The sequence below is a fragment of the Oncorhynchus nerka genome, unplaced genomic scaffold (genome assembly GCF_034236695.1).
Source record: "Oncorhynchus nerka isolate Pitt River unplaced genomic scaffold, Oner_Uvic_2.0 unplaced_scaffold_3700, whole genome shotgun sequence".
In the NCBI taxonomy this organism is placed as follows: Eukaryota; Metazoa; Chordata; class Actinopteri; order Salmoniformes; family Salmonidae; genus Oncorhynchus; species Oncorhynchus nerka.
This window is the reverse complement of record NW_027037595.1, coordinates 1-20,285: the sequence shown is the minus strand read 5'-3', so window position 1 is coordinate 20,285 and position 20,285 is coordinate 1. Positions and strand designations below refer to the sequence as shown.

At 47.5% G+C, this 20,285-nt stretch overlaps 1 long non-coding RNA gene and 1 other non-coding gene across 2 annotated transcripts; one reads left to right on the top strand and one right to left on the bottom strand.

Moving 5' to 3' along the window:
* Positions 1-11,432: 11,432 nt before the first annotated feature.
* On the bottom strand, positions 11,433-11,514 carry trnal-uag (transfer RNA leucine (anticodon UAG)). Its single transcript has one exon. It is a non-coding gene; the product is annotated as a tRNA-Leu (tRNA).
* A 178-nt stretch (positions 11,515-11,692) lies between these two features.
* LOC135566697 (uncharacterized) lies at positions 11,693-12,460 on the top strand. Its single transcript, XR_010462161.1, has 2 exons — positions 11,693-11,765; positions 11,912-12,460. It is a non-coding gene; the product is annotated as an uncharacterized LOC135566697 (long non-coding RNA).
* Positions 12,461-20,285: the final 7,825 nt, after the last annotated feature.

Genomic DNA, 20,285 nt, shown 5'->3' with positions numbered 1-20,285 from the left:
CAACCGGGGTCCAGTTGAAAATAATGGAATGTGGGTTAAGGGAGACGTTGCAGGAAGCTAGAGACAAGGAAATAGGGAGAAACAAGGCCCATGTATTCAGGAACCAAGGGACCAAACAGAGAAAGAGAGCAGAAGAGGATCTAAAGATAGGAACTTGGGCCATAGAAGAAGCGCAGAAAGCACAACTGAATAAAAATCTTGACATGATGGGGGTGGCCACTTCCTCACAAGGGGCAGATGAACAGACGAGCTACCACCAGGAGATGGGGCAAAATCCATTCCCCTCTGCTCCATCAACATCTGAGCCCTCAACAACCCAACCCCTTTACCCAGTCCTGTCAAATATGCCTCCACCTTATAATGAAGAGAGGAGAAGGGCTGGGCCCGCGTCAACACAGGCCCCTCTGTTCCTTGTAAAAGAAGGAGTACTAAAAGGGGATACGTTGATTAAAGGGGGCCACTTGGAGTGTGAATTATTAGAACCTGGCCCACAGAGCTACTCCACACCAGGGGGTGCACAAAGGTGCACACCAGGGCCGTCTGACCAGCATGCCCCTCGATCTATGCGAGAACAGCTCCACCTCAGTGGCCACACAAGGAATCCATTCACAGATGGACCAGGGGGCAAAGGGAGCAGCTTGAAGTCAAAGGGGAGGGATACCCCCATCTCCAGCACATCCAGTATATACGGAAAACATAAAGGGGAACCAATGAGCGACATTCGTAAGGAATATTTCACAAATGGCAGTATACCAGACGAAAATCTAATGTCTTTCAGCGAACCGGAAGAACAGGGGGAAGATGATATGGAACTACAAGAGGAGACAGAGGAAGACGTTCCCCTCCTGTCTGCAGGTGTATGGGAGGCGAAAACCCAACTTAAACTCATGGAAGAGGCTACAGCAGAAACGGGTGAAGCAGTCCTGTTACAAGGGATTTTTAAGGGAAAATCAACTCCCGTTCAAACGGCAGCAAGACAGTCGCAGCGCATCATAGATAGACAACGGAGAAAAGGGGAAGAAGAAGAAAAAAAACGACAGGAGCTGTATCAAATGCCACTCAGGATGGATGAAACATCTAACCGAGAGGAATACGTTGCTTGGAAGATGCAAGATTTAACGGCCCTGATGGAACAGCTCCCGAGCTTACATGGGGGGGCCTCAGCCTGGCTGCTTCAGCTTCAATCCTTAACTTCCGGGGTTCGGCTTGCGCTGGGGGACATGAAAGCCTTATTGGCTAGGTCAACCGACTACACGACCATGAAGGCCATAATAAACACAGCAGGACTGGGATCCCATGGGGCTTCAACAGAACCTGAAAAATATAGGGGAGCACTGTGGGATGAGCTGAGAAGGGCATATCCCACCGAGAAAAATTATGACACCCTTACCTCGTTCACCATGGAAGACGGGGAGCAGGCAGCTCGATACCTGGACAGGGCAAAGACAACCTGGAGATCAGTGCATATTGAACCCCATGACCAGAGCGGTACCACTCTCAGCATGTGGAAGGAGATGGTGGTGAATGGGACGCCGACAGAGGTGAAAAACAAGCTTAGGGCCACAGTGGGGCTGATGGCCTTGCCCACTGCTCAATTCAACTCCCATGTACACCATCACATCTCTCAATACAGTAAAAACAAAGGCACGGCTGATTCACAAGTACAATCGCTGCAACTCCAGTTGCTCAAACTACAATTAAATGAAGCCCAAAAGATCGCGAATCCAAAAAAGCAAATGGTGGTGGAAGACCCCACGGATATAGCTAAGATTGTATCCCAGACCATAAATCAGATGTTGGTGGCAGCTCCAGCACCACCAACCCCCGCACAGGCACCGGTCGTGTACACCGCCCCTCCAACTCCAGGAGCCAACTACGGATATGGGGGTTATGCTCAGCCAAGGTTCTCCAACCCCAAGGGACCAACATGGAGGGGGCCGACACAAGTAAGACCCTCTCATTGCTACAACTGTCAACACGAAGGCCATTACGCCAAAGACTGCCCCGCCCCCCTCTCACAGCAGCGCCTGTCATATTTGGCTAACAGAGGGAGGAGAGGTGGACAACGGGGAAGAGGGGCCCCATGGTACCCAGCTCCTGCCCAGGGATATCCACCAGCCCACAACCCAGCGCCTCCTACCGGCCCCACCTTCCAGGGGATGTCAGAGGGGCAACCCCATGGGAATGAAGCTGCCCACCACCACCAGTCGGGTTAGATGGCGAACGATTCCCCGTCCACACAGAACCCACCATCACGTGTGATGTACAGGGAGTCACTCACAGGTTCCTTGTGGACACAGGATGCACATATTCCGCCATTAATTCACATCAACCCCTCTCTTCAGACAAGGTAAAGGTGGTGGGGGTTTCAGGGAATCCTGAAGATCAATACAAAACTACTCCACTATTATTCCAGTGGGGGCCTTCCAGTTTAAAACACCAATTCCTATATTGTCCAAATTGCCCAATTAACCTACTAGGTCGAGACCTGCTCTGTAAATTGGGATGCGCAATCTACCTAACTGAATCAGGCGTGGAGGTTTCGCTCGTTACACCGAAAAGGGCCCGAATCCTGATGCTCCCAATTCTGCCCGCACCTGCTCAATCCACCACACAGGAGGTTTACTGGTTCAAATGCCTGCCATCTGGACCTGGCACTCCTGCCATCCAATTTCAATTCAACCAATGGAGGAAGCTAATATATACCTTTCATCCCTACAAGACACCACAGGCAGAATTACACTGTACACTCAACGTCACTGACGACGAAGACACACCATACACACAAGATTGGGATGAAAACATGATGCATCTTACCCCAGATATACGGTGTCTCACCATTGTGTGCGGCCCTGAGGGGGTGGCAGCCCCAGTCATACTCCCACACCATATTAAAACTTGGTATCAACTGGGACCAGACTCTTCTCCTCACGTGACCCTCGCAGTAGGGAATGGACATGAGGCCCGAAGTCTAGGTCCAATGATAAAAGGGCCTCGAAACTCACTTGGGAAGCGACTAGTACACCAGGCCTGTTGAAGGCAACCACCGAAGAGATGTGGCGGCTGACTATGGTGGACACTGAAGAGCGGTGCGAGCCTGAGCGTCTCACTCTCCCCAGGCACCACGGAAAACCATATTCTGATCACCCTTCCTCCCCTGCTGTCTTGAATTCCATTGACAAGGCAATATGGACAACCACACCATTTGACGTGGGAAAGATACAGGTCCAACCAGTGCGCATTACCCTAACTAATTCAGCACAAGTACCAATATTTCGAACCCAATATCGACTGAAGCATGAACAGACGGAGGGGATCAGACCCACTATTGAAGGCCTCCTGGGAGCTGGATGCATATACAGGACTCTGTCACCCTGGAACACCCCATACTTCCGGTTCTGAAGGCAGGAGGAGAAACATACCGGATGGTACAGGATTTCCGGGCCGTGAATGAAGTTACCACACCCATTGATCTCCCTGTTCCCGACCCACACATTACTCTGAGCAACCTGTCACCCAAGCATCGGTATTTCACCGTGGTGGACTTGGCAAATGCTTTTTTCAGCATCCCACTGGATGAGGCTTCCCAGCCGCTGTTTGCCTTTACCTACGAGAATCAGCAATTTACTTATTCCGTACTTCCTCAAGGCTACACTTCTTCCCCTGGAATTTTCAATTATATCCTGAAGACACACCTGGCAGAACTGAAAATCCCGGAAGGAGTAATACTCATACAATATGTAGACGATCTGTTGCTGGGGGCTCCCAACTCAGACCTTTGTCTGGAGATGACCAAAACCTTACTAGACTTTCTGGCAGTAAAAGGATACAAAGTCAAGAGGTCGAAAGTCCAATCATGTAGACGAACCGTTCTGTTCCTGGGAAGGGAAATCTCAAGCGAGGAGCAGGCCTCTCCAAATCACACCGAGACTCAATCCTACATCATCCCAGGCCCATTACTGTTTCAGGAATGCTCTCTTTCCTGGGGTTGACGGGATATAGCCGCACTCATATCCCAGACTATACTGAAAGAACTGAACCCCTGAGAGAAATTGTTCGAGAAGCTGGCCCAAGAAACCTACGGGCCCCACTTACATGGACTCCTGAAGCTTCAACGGCGTTTGGGCTCCTGAAAACTGACCTGTCTGTGGCTGCTGCTCTCACGGCACCAGACTACGGTAAAACATTTCACCTGGATGTTTCTGAAAAGGAAGGCTTTGCATCCGCCGTCCTTTTTCAGAAACATGAGGGGGAGAGAAGAGTACTCATGTACCACTCTTCAAAACTTGACCACATTGAAACCGGCCAGACCGCCTGTTCAAGATACGTTGCGGCGGTAGCAAAGGCGATTGAGAAGACAGCCCATCTGGTAATGTGTCACAAGATGCAAATACATACCCACCACGGGGTGGCAGCATACCTCATCAGTAAAGAATTTACCTTCAGCGCGGACAGAAAAAACAAAATCCAGAACAAATGCACTCAGTCGCACATCACTTTTGTGAACACCGACAAGAATATGGCAGATGCACTCACCGCAGAAGATGGCCTAGCACACTCCTGCCAAGAGAGGGCAGCACAAGAGCTCAAACTGAGACCAGACCTAGAAAATGAACCATTGACATCACCAGATCTATGGCTATACACAGACGGATGTTGCTACAAGGGAGACACAGGAAACGTAGCTGCCTATGCGGTCGTACAGCAGTTGCACGACAAAACACATATCACGATGGAATCAGGAATTATCCCCCAGCCAGCATCGGCACAACTTGCGGAAATTGTGGGGTTGACTCAAGCCCTAGAAAGAGCAGAAGGAAAGACTGTAAATATTTACACGGACTCGGCATACGCACACGGAGCTGTGCACATAAATGGACCACAATGGGTTAGGCGCAACTTCACCACCACAGGTAACCTACCCATCAAGCACAGAGCCCAGATGGAACGTCTGATACATGCCGTATCATTACCAAAGACAGTGGCCATAATGAAATGCGGAGGCCACCAAAGACAGACCAGCAGAATCAATCAAGGAAATGATGCCGCAGACTTGGCAGCCAAGGCCGCAGGAGGCTACAGCCCCCGACAGATGGTGCTTAGACTAGAACCAGCAAGGACTGAATTGACAAGCCAACACATACTAGAACTACAGGAAGAGGCAGGCCCTTACGAACATTCAGTTTGGACACAGAAGGAGGCTCTAAAGGACCAGACGGAATGTGGAGATGCCATGATGGTCGACTGGTGGCTCCGGCAAATCTCTGTCCAGAACTGATAAGGGAAGCCCACGGACCCACCCACGAAGGAAAACTCAGAACTCTACAGAAGGTTTCATACATATGGTGGCACCCCCACATGAAGGACATGACAGATTTATTCTGTGACGAGTGCAACATATGTGGGAGCTACAATTCAAAAAGCCTTACCAAACCCCAATGGGAGCCTACCCGGTGCCAAACGCATGTTTCAAGACATTAGTATAGACTATACAGACATGGGAGAAGACAATGTAAAGTACGGGAAGAGATATTTGCTAGTGATGGTAGATAGATTCTCTAGATGGGTAGAAGCAATTCCAACAGCTAAGGAGGATGGGAAGACAGTCATTAAGTGGCTGCAGTCAGAACTAATACCTAGATATGGGGTCCCTAGGCAAATTCGAAGCGACAATGGGTCCCACTTCGCAAACAAACACCTGAGACAGGTGGAGGAGAGGTTCGGCATTATACACAAGTTTGGTTCAGTGTATAAGCCGCAGGCCCAGGGCCTCGTGGAGCGCTGCAACCAATCTCTGAAGAATAAGATAGCCAAAGTATGTGCAGGTACAAAACTGACATGGGTGGAGGCCCTGCCACTAGCATTGATGGCCATGAGGTCATCACCTGGGGCAGGGACTCATCTCTCACCCCACGAAATAATGACAGGGAGAGTAATGCCAGGTCCACCAAGAGAGGGAGGTCATATGCCCCCTCTTGATGTACACCAGATAAGTATGACTGATTATGTAAGAAAATTGACGGAACTGTCTGCAGCTCTATCCAAACAGATACACAAAGTCCATGTGGGGGAGCTGACGGGAGATCCGGAGCAACCAAGGATAAAGGTCGGTGATTGGGTAAGGATCAAGGTCCACAAAAGAAAGTGGGCGGATCCCAGGTGGACTGGACCGTACGAAGTGAAGGAGGTTACTTCACACTCAGTCCAGGTCAAAGGTAAATCGGGCGCACCTTGGCACCACTTGACTCATTGTACACCAGCACCGACTCCTTCCAGAACTCTGACTGAAGTCAGGGTCAATTTGAGCGACCTAAATTTGATTCCAACCACAGAACCCTTAGTTGGTGAGGATGTGGGAGCGATTTCCCTGCACACCAACTAACCGGTCGTCCAGAGATAGGGGCTATCCCTGGACGAGATTGGGGATATCAGGCCCCGTGTTTGTTATTTTCATTGTAATCACAGGAGTTTCCATGGGGATTCTCCTGTGGGTATTAGAGCATCATACACCCACGTTACAAGCAGATATAGGACCCCCTAATGGGTCATCCAACCTGATCACACCCATGGCACATATAGAACTGACCAATCATTTGCATAAGAGGCATTCCACCACCCCTGACACTGTTTGTAAGGCCAACGACATACGGAGCACGACCGTTTGCGTCCCCGCACACACAACAAATATCATTAACATCCCTTGGGGGACTTTAGGGTACTCTAGGCTAAAGGGGAGGGAACAGGTGGGGGCTAGTGCACTCCGGTTTGCCGGACATGTCTGGTATATGACATTAGGGAAGGTTGGAGATTGGTCTTGGAGGAATTTGGTGGGGGAGACAGGGAATGGGTGGGAAGACTGGACAACAGAGGAGGGGGCAGTGAAATGGCGGAAGCGACTGACTCTAACTAAGACAAATACGGGACTAAAACTTACTGTCAGGCCAGGGGGCCAGCCTTTAGGGTGTTATGATTTCATACTGGCCCCAGGGAATTCCGGGGTCAGTTATTGGTTGTGGCGAATTTGCGTGACTAGTAATCCTAAACCGACTTCAGTTACAGTAAGGAATGACATGACCGCACCTGTAAAAGGGTCCCCGTCATCCCCACTGTTTGGCCCGGTGGAGGCAGTATCCAGGCTTAAAAGTCCGGATGATGTAATTTTAACAGCCACAGGAATCTCAGGTTTTTCCAATAATTGGCTATTATTGACCGAGGAAGCTGCAAATACCACCAGGCAGAGTTGTGTGGTGTGCATGGGAGCTCGTCCATTGCTCCGCATTGTCCCAGCAGTAGTGACTCTAGCATGTCTAATCCCTCTTATGACTACAGATAACCCCAGGGATAATTGTACTGCCTGGGATGAGGTCTATCCGGTTACTAACTTCACCACTAGGAACCCAGTGTTTTCCAACCAGGTTGCAAGGGCAAATTTTACTTGTGTCAATATGATGGGAGGAGGAACCGAGGTGGGAGGGATTCCTGCGGATTGGTGTCTGGATACAGTTAATATTAAGGGGAGCCTCAGGCCAATATCCAGAGCAGATGTGTGGTGGTGGTGTGGTAGTACGGTCCTGTTGGATAAGTTACCCTTCAACAGTACTGGACGCTGTGCACTTGTTACTCTCTTGTTGCCTGTTTCTATCTACCCTATAGGAGCCGAGGACCTTGTTCTGCGGATCCAGGGAGTGAATCCCGGATATAGGGGACGTTTCAGGAGAACCACCACCCCATCTAGTGGAGACCCCTCCTACATAGACGCTATCGGAGTTCCTAGGGGAGTGCCTGATGAATATAAGTTAATAGATCAGGTAGCAGCAGGGTTTGAATCATCCATCTGTTGGTGGTGCACAATTAACAAGAATGTTGATCGTATTAACTATATTCATTACAACGTCCAAAGACTAGGCAACTGGACTCAGCAGGGTTTTGAAGCAGTACATGGTCAACTGGCTGCAACCAGCCTGATGGCTTTCCAAAATCGTATTGCCATTGATATGTTACTCTCTGAGAAGGGCGGAGTTTGCTCTATGTTTGGTGACCAGTGTTGTACTTTCATCCCTAATAACACAGCCTCGGATGGTAGTTTGACGGTCGCTCTGGAGGGTCTGCGGACGCTTAATGGTAAAATGAAATCTCATTCTGGGACGGATACCTCGATGTGGGACTCCTGGATGAGTGCGTTTGGTAAATATAACACCCTGGTGTCCTCCATTTTGGTATCCATTTCGGTGTTCGCGGCCATTTTAGTTCTCTGTGGATGCTGTTGCATTCCATGTATCCGTTCCCTTACCACTAGGGTTATCTCTAGAGCTATTGACCCTTCCTCCCCTTCCCAGATGTTTCCTCTGCTGGATAAAGACCTACTTGAATTCGAGGATGTGGAGGAGAGTGCCTATTAGGTTTACATTATATCTGTTGTGGACTTGTATGGATGTATGTATGTGTTATGTATGTGGATCATTCCGCATGACTGGCCTAGTTTATGTCACACCTCTTTGGAGATGTGAAGAGAGGGAATCATAACGTTTCCCGCTGGAAAAGTTGGCATATGTGGACAATCATTTTTACTTTTATTTGAGCTGTTGTTCTCCGCTCTGTTGAATGAGGGTTGTAAGTTCCTAGGTGGCTGGTAGCCAACTTAGTACATAGTGGGATTGAATGGAGAACATGATGGGAATACATATATATCTATTTCTGTTTAGTACCGTGCCTTATTTCATAGTCCCTTAGGGAGAAGTTTTTTTTTGTTTGTTTTTGTTTTTTTTGTGTTGTGTCTGGATCTAGTTAGGTGGTGTCACGTCTCTGAGGAGACGTGAAGAGAGGGATTTGTTAGGAAGTGCTATTTCTTATGTAAGTGACCAGCATACTGCTATTGCATTGTTATAACTGAGACAACACATAGCAACATATACTCACAGTAAAGGATGTGGGGCCCCCTACAGGATAACTCTCGCAAACACACCAGATTCCCCTTTTAGCTGAACATTGTGTGACGGCGGGATTCTAGAGTGACGGACGGCCCAGCTGAGCCAATGCAAGAAGACTACCTCAAGTGTGAACCAATCCGAAGAAACGAACTTCCAGAATCTACCCACTTTCTTTTGTATAAATTGTATTGTAACGGTTCACTCTTTCTCTTTTCCTGCTGTTCTGTGCGAGCGAATGGAAGGGCCGTATTTACGTGTACCAGATATTCTCCCTCTGAAATAAACTGTCGCTTGTCGTACAATTTTAACACCTGGTCTGAATCGATCCTTAACCGGCTCACCCTTCTAATATCCTTTTATCAACACTGGCTTCCCACAGTCCCCTTTTAAAGAGACTCATGAGAAGCCAGAGCAGAAACCTGTCCCTATCCGTTCCCCTCACTCTCCCTACGCCTCTCTCTAGCCTAGCCCATGTCAACACAAAATCACTCCTAACCACACCTAGCAACACCCGTGCCCTAGCCCATACTAGTCCGGCAAAGGCACAGTCCCAGAAGGCATGGCGCACAGTCTCCTCCCTGCCACAAGCAGATCTTGGACAGGTGGGGGATCGCGACAAACTATGCCGGTAAGCACTTGTGGAGGCTCAACCAATTCAGGTCCTTGAGCCTGTTGTCCAGGCCCCGCGCCTGCACTCCCTCCCAGACCACTGACGAGATGCCCACTACGGGCGCAGGACTCCCTGCCTGCCTGACCTCCTTGTACAGGTGCCTGTGGTCTAAACCTACTCGGGCAACTTCAACCTCGGGGTGCGCACGCAGCCACTTGGCCGCACCATTACGCTTCTCGCCTGATACGAGAAGAACACCCGCAGGAAGTAACCGGACGGGTGTATAACCAGATGAGCAAGCTCCGTCAACAAGAAAGAAACAAAAATCGCGTCCAGCTTGAGGGGGAGATGTGGTACCCCCCTACCTCCCTCCCCGATGGGACAGAGCATACGCGCCCTGGCGACCCACTCGTACCTGCCACCTCACATGAACTGAAACACAAGCCTCACTAGAGACCTTCTCAGACAAGTCGGCAATGGGTAGATGTATGCCAAATACAAAAGAGATGGCAATACATCCACCTTTAGGACCAGGACCTTGCCCATAAAAGACAAATACCTAGCCTTCCACATTGCTAGCTTCTTCTGTACCACTGCGATACCCATGTTCCAGTTCAGCGTCGCTGAGCCAGAGGTCTCAAAATGGACCCCGAGAATCCTCAGGGCCCCCTCACGGAGAGATAACCCCCCGGGCACATCCGTCCTACCGCGCCATCTTCCGAAATACTTAACGGAAGACTTTGCATGATTCAGAACCGCCCCCGACGCTTGGTTTAGTCTTCTTTTTCATTTTCTTCTTTAAAATCTTTATGTATCTCATGTTGCTCTTGCGTCCTTCATCTTTTTTTTATTCTCTTTTTAAAAATCTTAATTGATCTGATGTTGCTCTTTCTTCCATCGTATTTACTTAGAATTAGTTTCTGCTTTTATGTCTGAAGCAGATTGAATTAGAAAAACACGGCAGATAATTGCAATAACAGACGTGGGATTTAGGGTAAAGGCTGGATTCCCTTTATTTGTCCGGTGTCCTTGGTGTCCTTGTTTGAAATTACATTACAGTTTTCTGTTGAGAAAAAGTTGCAGCGGTGGACTTTGAACCCACACCTCCGAAAGACTGGGTCCTTAAATCCAGCGCCTTAGACCGCTCGGCCACACTACCCAGCTCTGGCAAACTATTCACACTTTCTGGTCAGTTACCTAGAGCGTCTGCACTTCATTGTATTTTAGTCTTCTTTTTCATTTTCTTCTTTAAAATCTTTATGTATCTCATGTTGCTCTTGCGTCCTTCATCTTTTTTTTATTCTCTTTTTAAAAATCTTAATTTATCTGATGTTGCTCTTTCTTCCATCGTATAAACTTAGAATTAGTTTCTGCTTTTCTGTCTGAAACATATTGAATTAGAAAAACACGGCAGATAATTGCAATAACAGACGTGGGATTTAGGGTAAAGGCTGGATTCCCTTTATTTGTCCGGTGTCCTTGGTGGCCTTGTTTGAAATTACATTACAGTTTTCTGTTGAGAAAAACTTGCAGCGGTGGACTTTGAACCCACACCTCCGAAAGACTGGGTCCTTAAATCCAGTTCTCTGGACAGCTCGGCCACAGTACCCACTGTTAAAATGGACTGCTTGGTCGTCGCACAGACCATCACAACTTTCCTTTTTTCCAATCAAGGATTTGACGTGAACAACCACCGGTAGGAGGTGCAACTGCCATCGTGGGGGCACAGGACTTGGTGGCTGGTTGGTTAAGGAGATGGACTACACTATTGAGTTGGAACCCCATCCGTGACACACAACATTGCTTCTTTTCTCCCTTGCATGGGCGACATGAAAGTAAAAACGCTGAAATAAAGCAGAACATGTGATAGCTTGCGCAAACAAACTCAATAAAGATGGCAGTGGTGGGATTTGAACCCACGCCTCCTTAGAGACTGGAGCCTAAATCCAGCGCCTTAGACCGCTCGTCCACACTACCCAGCTGTGGCAAACTATTCACACTTTCTCGTCAGTTACCTAGAGCGTCTGCACTTCCTTGTATTTTAGTCTTCTTTTTCATTTTCTTCTTTAAAATCTTTATGTATCTCAAAGTAAATGTAAATTCTTTATTTTTATGTAGTTGTGTGGAACAGCCATATGTTCAGTTCATGCCTATGATTTCAGAGTTCAACAAAGCCTGCTTCATGTGTGCCACTGACGAAGAACCTGGATGTGGCCCAGACTGACAGGGTTAGTAACTTTATTTAACATGTTTATAATCTTTTGACAACAGTGACGGCATGTAAGACAATTTATGATATAACACAATGGATGGCTAATTCGTCATACTGCATTGATATTTGATATTACTTATAACCTGTTCCGCTTTGTTTTAGATTGAATGTTTTGCCTGCCAACGGGGGTTCCATGTGCTGTGCCTCGGAATGAAGACCAAAGAGTTCACCAGAGTAAAGAACACAAACTGGAAGTGCAGTCTTTGTTGTTGAAAATGTCTGCTCTACCCCATCCACACTGAAGAGGCTCTGACATGTACATCAACCAGGGATAAAGAGGAAGTTAACACTGACATGTACATCAACCAGGGATAAAGAGGAAGTTAACACTGACATGTACATCAACCAGGGATAAAGAGGAAGTTAACACTGACATGTACATCAACCAGGGATAAAGAGGAAGTTAACACTGACATGTACATCAACCAGGGATAAAGAGGAAGTTAACACTGACATGTACATCAACCAGGGATAAAGAGGAAGTTAACACTGACATGTACATCAACCAGGGATAAAGAGGAAGTTAACACTGACATGTACATCAACCAGGGATAAAGAGAAAGTTAACATGGTGAAATGTTTCATACTTATTTGAAGTTAAGTGTCTGTTGACATGTTGGAAAAGATTAAAGGTCTACAATTTCTGTTTAATTTGTCAATGTTACATTTTTAATCATTGATTTTCTGGCCACCATTACTTTGGTTACATGTTCAGTATTTGTATTGGCCAGTAAACTCACTACAGCCTACCTCACCAGCTAACTCTCCATCCCTGTTCAGTATATGTATTGACCAGCCTACCTCACCAGCTAACTCTCCATCCCTGTTCAGTATATGTATTGACCAGCCCACCTCACCAGCTAACTCTCCATCCCTGTTCAGTATTTGTATTGACCAGCCTACCTCACCAGCTAACTCTCCATCCCTGTTCAGTATATGTATTGACCAGCATACCTCACCAGCTAACTCTCCATCCCTGTTCAGTATATGTATTGACCAGCCTACCTCACCAGCTAACTCTCCATCCCTGTTCAGTATATGTATTGACCAGCCTACCTCACCAGCTAACTCTCCATCCCTGTTCAGTATATGTATTGACCAGCCTACCTCACCAGCTAACTCTCCATCCCTGTTCAGTATATGTATTGACCAGCCTACCTCACCAGCTAACTCTCCATCCCTGTTCAGTATTTGTATTGACCAGCCCACCTCACCAGCTAACTCTCCATCCCTGTTCAGTATATGTATTGACCAGCCCACCTCACCAGCTAACTCTCCATCCCTGTTCAGTATATGTATTGACCAGCATACCTCACCAGCTAACTCTCCATCCCTGTTCAATAACATGACTCTGTACTTTGCCCTTTTCCTTTATGGTTGATATCTCCATAAAAGGAGATATTATCTGTCTCTCTCCTACAGGGAAAATAGTACTTAGAACTACCAATTATTGTAGATAAACATTAATGAAAAGGTTAAACACAACACTGGACTTGTCAAAAGTATATAAATTACTCTCCATCCCTGTTAAGTATTTAGTGTTTTCCATGTACCTCAGGCCAGGGTGTGGCTAAGTTTTTCCATCCTTGGGATTTTGGAATGTGTGTATAGTGGGATTGAGCTTAGTGGGGTGTTCTAGAGTCTATGGCTGTCCCTGAAGTGGTTCTCAATCAGAGGCAGGTGTTTACCGTTGTCTCTGATTGGGAACCATATTTAGGCAGCCATATTCTTTGGTTGTATTGTGGGTGATTGTCCTGTGTGTCTTGATGTCCTGGTTAGAGGTTAGTAGACACTTGTATAGGCTGTTTTCGGTTTTCTTTTATAGTGTTAGTGTTTTGTTGTGTTAGAACTACGTTTGTTTTGTAGATAAACATTAAAGAAAAGGGTAAACACAACACTGGACTGAACCATCTAACTGTCAAACTAATATTAATGTGCAACAATATAGAAGAGACATGACTAGAGGTTATACAATATGGGTGTATATCCACTGCACGCTTCTTAGGTGTGTAATTGACACGACCAAGGAGCTATTGCAAATTTGAAACAATCAAAAATGTACGTTACACCTTGTGATTTTACACTACACAAACCAGACTGTGCAATATGGAAGGGTAGTCAGCAGACAATAGGTCACACGACCAAGGAGCTATTGAATTTTTTATTTAAAAAAATAAATAATGTAAAACCATGTGAGATGGAAATGGACAAACTAAAGAGTGTGCAATATAGAAGGGTAGTCAGTGGACATTCTGAACCTTGTTTGAAGTCAGTAGATCACATGACCAAGGACCTATTGAAATTTGAATGTAAAAAAAGTTTGTACTTTGTTTACGCTCCCTAAATAATTCAACAAGGAATACAAAATATTGCTCACATTTCCACATGTTTATTAGCTTTGGAAAGAGAATTAATGTCCAAATCGTGAAAATAAGAACTGTGTAATGTTGTGCGCAATATTTCCAACATCATGACACTTATTTGGAGTCTGTGGCTCAAGTGGTTTGAAAGCTATTGAGGTTTGAAAGCGTGAATATCTGTTGAATATCCAACTTCAAACTGTCTTTACCTCGGTCGTTACACTGGCATACAAACTCGGTAGCACAGAGTTGATCATCCATATGACGTTGGGAAATAGTGCATTGTGGGGAATCCTCCCCCTCCTCCCTCTCTGCAGATGACTTCGTCAACCATTTTGAAAAGAAGGTCGACGACATCCGATCCTCGTTGCTAAGTCAAACGACACCGCTGGTTCTGCTCACACTGCCCTACCCTGTGCTCTGACCTCTTTCTCCCCTCTCTCTCCAGATGACATCTCGCGTCTTGTGACGGCCGGCCGCCCAACAACCTGCCCGCTTGACCCTATCCCTCCTCTCTTCTCCAGACCATCTCCGGTGACCTTCTCCCTTACCTCACCTCGCTCATCAACTCATCCCTGACCGCTGGCTACGTCCCTCCCGTCTTCAAGAGAGCGAGAGTTGCACCCCTTCTGAAAAAACCTACACTCGATCCCTCCGATGTCAACAACTACAGACCAGTATCCCTTCTTTCTTTTCTCTCCAAAACTCTTGAACGTGCTGTCCTTGGCCAGCTCTCCCGCTATCTCTCTCAGAATGACCTTCTTGATCCAAATCAGTCAGGTTTCAAGACTAGTCATTCAACTGAGACTGCTCTTCTCTGTATCACGGAGGCGCTCCGCACTGCTAAAGCTAACTCTCTCTCCTCTGCTCTCATCCTTCTAGACCTATCGGCTGCCTTCGATACTGTGAACCATCAGATCCTCCTCTCCACCCTCTCCGAGTTGGGCATCTCCGGCGCGGCCCACGCTTGGATTGCGTCCTACCTGACAGGTCGCTCCTACCAGGTGGCGTGGCGAGAATCCGTCTCCTCACCACGTGCTCTCACCACTGGTGTCCCCCAGGGCTCTGTTCTAGGCCCTCTCCTATTCTCGCTATACACCAAGTCACTTGGCTCTGTCATAACCTCACATGGTCTCTCCTATCATTGCTATGCAGACGACACACAATTAATCTTCTCCTTTCCCCCTTCTGACGACCAGGTGGCGAATCGCATCTCTGCATGTCTGGCAGACATATCAGTGTGGATGACGGATCATCACCTCAAGCTGAACCTCGGCAAGACGGAGCTGCTCTTCCTCCCGGGAAGGACTGCCCGTTCCATGATCTCGCCATCACGGTTGACAACTCCATTGTGTCCTCGTCCCAGAGCGCTAAGAACCTTGGCGTGATCCTGGACAACACCCTGTCGTTCTCAAATAACATCAAGGCGGTGGCCCGTTCCTGTAGGTTCATGCTCTACAACATCCGCAGAGTACGACCCTGCCTCACACAGGAAGCGGCGCAGGTCCTAATCCAGGCACTTGTCATCTCCCGCCTGGATTACTGCAACTCGCTGTTGGCTGGGCTCCCTGCCTGTGCCATTAAACCCCTACAACTCATCCAGAACGCCGCAGCCCGTCTGGTGTTCAACCTTCCCAAGTTCTCTCACGTCACCCCGCTCCTCCGCTCTCTCCACTGGCTTCCAGTTGAGGCTCGCATCCGCTACAAGACCATGGTGCTTGCCTACGGAGCTGTGAGGGGAACGGCACCTCAGTACCTCCAGGCTCTGATCAGGCCCTACACCCAAACAAGGGCACTGCGTTCATCCACCTCTGGCCTGCTCGCCTCCCTACCACTGAGGAAGTACAGTTCCCGCTCAGCCCAGTCAAAACTGTTCGCTGCTCTGGCCCCCCAATGGTGGAACAAACTCCCTCACGACGCCAGGACAGCGGAGTCAATCACCACCTTCCGGAGACACCTGAAACCCCACCTCTTTAAGGAATACCTAGGATAGGATAAAGTAATCTTTCTCCCCCTCCCCCCCCTTAAAATACCTAGATGCACTATTGTAAAGTGGCTGTTCCACTGGATGTCATAAGGTGAAAGCACCAATTTGTAAGTCGCTCTGGATAAGAGCGTCTGCTAAATGACTTAAATGTAAATGTAAATGTTACACATGGAGTAAACAATTATCAAGTCAATAATACAGTAGAAAAAAGGAGAGTCTATATATATTGTGTGCAAAAGGCATGAGGAGGTAGGCGAATAATTACAATTTTGCAGATTAACACTGGAGTGATAAATGATCAGATGGTCATGTACAGGTAGAGATATTGGTGTGCAAAAGAGCAGAAAATAAAATAAATAAAAACAGTATGGGGATGAGGTAGGTAAAAATGGGTGGGCTATTTACCGATAGACTATGTACAGCGGCAGCGATCGGTAAGCTGCTCAGATAGCAAATGTTTGAAGTTGGTGAGGGAGATAAGTCTCCAACTTCAGCGATTTTTGCAATTCGTTCCAGTCACAGGCAACGAAAGGCAGCCAAATGAGGTGTTGGCTTTAGGGATGATCAGTGAGATACACCTGCTGGAGTGCGTGTTACGGGTGGGTGTTGCCATCGTGACCAGTGAACTGAGATAAGGCGGAGCTTTACCTAGCATGGACTTGTAGATGACCTGGAGCCAGTGGGTCTGGCGACGAATATGTAGCGAGGGCCAGCCGACTAGAGCATACAGGTCGCAGTGGTGGGTGGTATAAGGTGCTTTAGTGACAAAACGGATGGCACTGTGATAAACTGCATCCAGTTTGCTGAGTAGAGTGTTGGAAGCAATTTTGTAGATGACATCGCCGAAGTCGAGGATCGGTAGGATAGTCAGTTTGACTAGGGTAAGTTTGGCGGCGTGAGTGAAGGAGGCTTTGTTGCGGAATAGAAAGCCGACTCTAGATTTGATTTTCGATTGGAGATGTTTGATATGAGTCTGGAATGAGAGTTTACAGTCTAGCCAGACACCTAGGTACTTATAGATGTCCACATATTCAAGGTCGGAACCATCCAGGATGGTGATGCTAGTCAGGCGTGTGGGTGCAGGCAGCGAACGGTTGAAAAGCATGCATTTGGTTTTACTAGCGTTTAAGAGCAGTTGGAGGCCACGGAAGGAGTGTTGTATGGCATTGAAGCTCGTTTGGAGGTTAGATAGCAGTGTCCAAGGACGGGCCGGAAGTATATAGAATGGTGTCGTCTGCGTAGAGGTGGATCAGGGAATCGCCCGCAGCAAGAGCAACATCATTGATATATACAGAGAAAAGAGTCGGCCCGAGAATTGAACCCTGTGGCACCCCCATAGAGACTGCCAGAGGACTGGACAGCATGCCACACATATATACCCCACTTTGGACAATCCTCCTCTGCAATGCTTACATCTTCTGGTTTGACAGGAAGAGGGTAACAGGATACTAAACCCTTAGGTTGCAAGATCGGTTCCCCGAGCTGACAAGGTACAAATCGTTCGTCCTGCCCCTGAACAAGGCAGTTAACCCACTGTTCCTAAGCCATCATTGAAAATAAGAATGTGTTCTTAACTGCCTTGCCGAGTAAAATAAAAATAAATAAATAAAAATTGTGTTGACGACCGGCTCCCTCCTAGTCAGGTTGTGTCGACAACCGGCTCCCTCCTAGTCAGGTTGTGTCGACGACCGGCTCCCTCCTAGTCAGGTTGTGTAGTCGACCGGCTCCCTCCTAGTCAGGTTGTGTCGACGGCCGGCTCCCTCCTAGTCAGGTTGTGTCGACGACCGGCTCCCTCCTAGTCCGGTTGTGTCGACGACCGGCTCCCTCCTAGTCAGGTTGTGTCGACGACCGGCTCCCTCCTAGTCAGGTTGTGTCGACGGCCGGCTCCCTCCTAGTTAGGTTGTGTCGACGACCGGCTCCCTCCTAGTCAGGTTGTGTCGACGACCGGCTCCCTCCTAGTCAGGTTGTGTCGACGACCGGCTCCCTCCTAGTCAGGTTGTGTCGACGACCGGCTCCCTCCTAGTCAGGTTGTGTCGACGACCGGCTCCCTCCTAGTCAGGTTGTGTCGACGACCGGCTCCCTCCTAGTCAGGTTGTGTCGACGACCGGCTCCCTCCTAGTCAGGTTGTGTTGATGACCGGTTCCCTCCTAGTCAGGTTATATTGACGACTGCCTCCCTCTAGTCACTAGTGTGTCTTATTTATTTAATCAAACAGCGTGCTTAAAGCATCATATGTTCAGTACATATAGATTTTATAAAAACAAGTGGGGCGATTGGTAGAATTTACAGATGACTCTTGGTTGACCGTGGATCAAATCCTGGCTGTATCATAACCGGCCGTGATTGGGAGTCCCATAGGGCGGCGCACAATTGGCCCAGCGTCGTCCAGGGAACGCAGTCATTGTAAATAAGATTTTGTTCTTAATGATTTGCCTAGTTAAATAAAGGTTACATTTAAATCATTTAAAAGAATAGTGATTCATGACAAACCATATTTTACAAATCCGTCAAGGCACCAAAACAAAGGTTTCAAACCAATTCATGAATGTAATTGAATCTAGGTATGTCTTGCCTTTAATGTAAGGGCATGAAAAAAATGGCTGACAATGACTTATCAACAGCTCTAATAATTTGCCCTCACAGGAAATCTACACTGGCAATTATAGAACATACTATGTAGCCTCAAAATCTGTTTAAAACAATCATTTTGACCTCATGGATGGCCAGTTCTTGTATTCATAGTGTAGTGAATTCAGGGGGTAGCCCTGGGCTGAACTCAAACCTGGGTCCAGCGACTGTCAAGCCAACACCTTTTAACTGTTACGCCAAGATTTCTGAACTTCTTGACGAGGTCGCTAGGTGTTGGGTTACAATTGCTACAATAGCCTTCTCTAAGAATGTGAGTGGATTCACTTCTCCAGACCCCATCCCTCAGCAGTTAACCAAACCAAGTCTCTGGGCAGCCATTTTGTTGCGGTTTAAAAAAAACACACAACCCAGCAATCTGCAAGTTCAAACAATAACAAATCTGTCATTCCTCCACCACTATCCTATATTTGTGTTGGACAAGTTTGCTCACCACCAGACTCAAATCAAATCAAATTTATTTATATAGCCCTTCGTACATCAGCTGATATCTCAAAGTGATGTACAGAAACCCAGCCTAAAACCCCAAACAGCAAACAATGCAGGTGTAAAAGCACGGTGGCTAGGAAAAACTCCCTAGAAAGGCCAAAACCTAGGAAGAAACCTAGAGAGGAACCAAGCTATGTGGGGTGGCCAGTCCTCTTCTGGCTGTGCCGGGTAGAGATTATAACAGAACATGGCCAAGATGTTCAAATGTTCATAAATGACCAGCATGGTCGAATAATAATAAGGCAGAACAGTTGAAACTGGAGCAGCAGCACAGTCAGGTGGACTGGGGACAGCAAGGAGTCATCATGTCAGGTAGTCCTGGGGCACGGTCCTAGGGCTCAGGTCCTCCGAGAGAGAGAAAGAAAGAGAGAATTAGAGAGAGCATATGTGGGGTGGCCAGTCCTCTTCTGGCTTTGCCGGGTGGAGATTATAACAGAACGTGGCCAAGATGTTCAAATGTTCATAAATGACCAGCATGGTCGAATAATAGTAAGGCAGAACAGTTGAAACTGGAGCAGTAGCATGGCCAGGTGGACTGGGGACAGCAAGGAGTCATCATGTCAGGTAGTCCTGGGACATGGTCCTAGGGCCCAGGCCAGTTGAAACTGGAGCAGCAGCATGGCCAGGTGGACTGGGGACAGCAAGGAGTCATCATGTCAGGTGGTCCTGGGGCATGGTCCTAGGGCTCAGGTCCTCCGAGAGAGAGAAAGAAAGAGAGAAGGAGAGAATTAGAGAACGCACACTTAGATTCACACAGGACACCGAATAGGACAGGAGAAGTACTCCAGATATAACAAACTGACCCTAGCCCCCCGACACATAAACTACTGCAGCATAAATACTGGAGGCTGAGACAGGAGGGGTCAGGAGACACTGACCAGAAAACTCTCATTTTACATTATAATCAACTACAATGCTTCACCTTCTTCAATATAAACAGTGTCTACTGGCTATCAACAATTAAAAACAAGAAAAAAAACACATTTCAAAATAA